The sequence below is a fragment of the Sapajus apella genome, unplaced genomic scaffold, assembly GCF_009761245.1.
Source record: "Sapajus apella isolate SASKATOON/1434 unplaced genomic scaffold, GSC_monkey_1.0 scaffold40, whole genome shotgun sequence".
Lineage (NCBI taxonomy): Eukaryota > Metazoa > Chordata > Mammalia > Primates > Cebidae > Sapajus > Sapajus apella.
Genome location: NW_022436980.1, coordinates 13,954,551 through 13,956,911, shown reverse-complemented (window position 1 = coordinate 13,956,911; position 2,361 = coordinate 13,954,551). Strand labels below are relative to the sequence as shown.

The following is a 2,361-nucleotide window of genomic DNA, read 5'->3' as shown; positions in this document are numbered from 1 at the left end:
GACACTGTTGGCTTTGAATTTGGATGAAGGGGATGTCCGTCAAGGAGTGCATGGAGCCTCTGGGGCTGGAAGAAGCAAACAAAGAGGCTCTTCTATATGCTCCAGAGAAAAAGCCCTGCTGACACTTCTATTTTATCCCAGATAAGACCTGTATCAGACATCCAACCTAAAAACTGTAGGATAATAAATGTAGGTTGTTTTAGACATTAATCTTGTGGCAATTTGTTACAGCAGCAATAGAATATGACTATAATTACTAGCAGAAATTTAGCAAAAACCATTCTACATGAGTAAAAAGTAGTTCTTTCAGCAGAGGAGCAAATGAAATTGTAGGAAATAAGGAAGAGGGAAAGAAAGCCAATTATTTCTCCCATCTGTTCTTCCTTTCGACCAGTTCCAACTACAACACCTCCATTAGATTAACTGCCCTGTCAGGATACTTAGGAATTATAGAGCTGTAAGGTGTGACAGTGAGGAAATCCTAAACTGAAGAATTCAATAAATCTGAGTTTGAATTATTCCTCTCACATAGAGGACTTGTGTTATTGAGCAGAGTATTTAAAGAGACTGATCCTGAGTTTCTTGATCTCCATGATGAAGGTAATTACCTCAATAAGGGTTGTCAACATAATCAAATTAGTTAATATTTAAATAATGTCCAATGCATAGTATATCCTGAGTGAATTTGAGCTACTCATTATTATTACTTTTTCTAGTGAGTTACATAAACTATAAATAAGTTATATGAGTAAAGTTCACATTAAGAAAACCTCAGGAGAAAGACTAAATTTCCAGAACTCTAGCCTCTACTTATTTTTTTCACTATTGCCTGCAGCCTCTATTGATCCAGATATGTGTTATTATATTAGAGAGTTCCTGCTGGGCACGGTGGCTTACCCCCATAATCCTGCACTTTGGGAGGCTGAGGCCGGCTGATCACCCAAAGTCAGGAATTTGAGACCAGCCTGGCCAACATGGTGAAACCCTGTCTCTACTAAAAATACAAAAATTAGTCAAGTGTGGTAGTGCACATCTGTGATCCCAGCTACTTGGGAGGTTGAGGCAGGAGAATTGCTTGAACTTGGGAGGCGGAGTTTGCAGTGAGCTGAGATCGCACCACTGCACTTTACCCTGGGCACCAGAGCAAGATTGTCTCAAAAAAAGAAACAAAAAACGAGAGTTTCTCAAACTGCCATCTTAAGTGTAAAAATTCACAAAATATTTAAGCACATTTTTATGCTCTTATGGCAAGATTTTAATAGTATTCATAAAGTGTGTTCCTAAAGGACTCTAGAAAATGACATTTAAAATACTGTTCATTACTACTGTCAAATGCAGTACGTATGGGTTACCAGGATTGTATCTGGGTGACAAATTTTTAAACTCTATATCTTATCTGGAGTGTCCCAGGTTGGGTTCCCTAAAAGCAGGGCATAAAATTAGGCTTCTAGTGGAAGTGATTTAGTGGAGGTGTGCTTTCAGGAGAAGAGTGAGGCAGGCAGGCTTAGAAGTGAACGCCCTAGGATAAGGAAGTTGGGGCATCCACAACACCATGTACTATAGAGGATTATCCCAAACATCTGGATCAGAGTTAGATTTTAAATTCATGGTTAAACTACAAGTCTCTAGAAATGACATTCATTCTAAATCACACTTTTCCCAGAAGAATACAGATGCATCAATCTTAAAAATTAGAATTTATAAAGTCTGGGCTAGGGTTGTGGGCAGATTTTTGAAGGAAGACAACCTCAGAACAAATCAGTATGTAACCTAGGAAAAAGGTATTGCTAATTATGACAGAAAGCACAGTATTGATTACATGCTCCCTCAGGATACACCAATAATTTCAAGTAGCTGATAGATCATTACACCCTGAAAAATGTGAAAAATATTGATTTTAGTCTATGGCCATACCACCCTGAACGCGCCTGATCTCATCTGATCTTGGAAGCTAAGCAGTGTCGGGCCTGGTTAGTACTTGGATGGGAGAACGCCTGGGAATACTGGGTGCTGTAGGCTTAAAAAAAATAATAAAATAAATACAAAAATAAAGAAAGAAAAAAATAAAAAATAATTAAAAAAGAAAAATATTGATTTTAAATTGCCTTTTAGCAAATATGTAATACAAAGAGACTTCTAGACATGTTATGCATTATGCATCACTTTTTATGATGGTCATGGTGAGTGTATAAATATGCACACACATTAGATAACCAGGTGTCCCTGTGAAGCCTGACAGCGAGCCCTTCAACACCACATCTGATTATTCAGTAATATGTAACACACAATGACCACAGTGAGGAATGTCAGTGTTACTCAAATACCTCCTTCCTGATAAGGAGGGTTAAAAAAAAAAAAACA

General features: G+C 37.7%; 1 pseudogene; it reads left to right on the top strand.

Annotated features, from left to right (window-relative positions):
* The first annotated feature begins 1,900 nt into the window (after nt 1-1,900).
* Nucleotides 1,901-2,019, top strand: LOC116565613 (annotated as a pseudogene).
* Nucleotides 2,020-2,361: the final 342 nt, after the last annotated feature.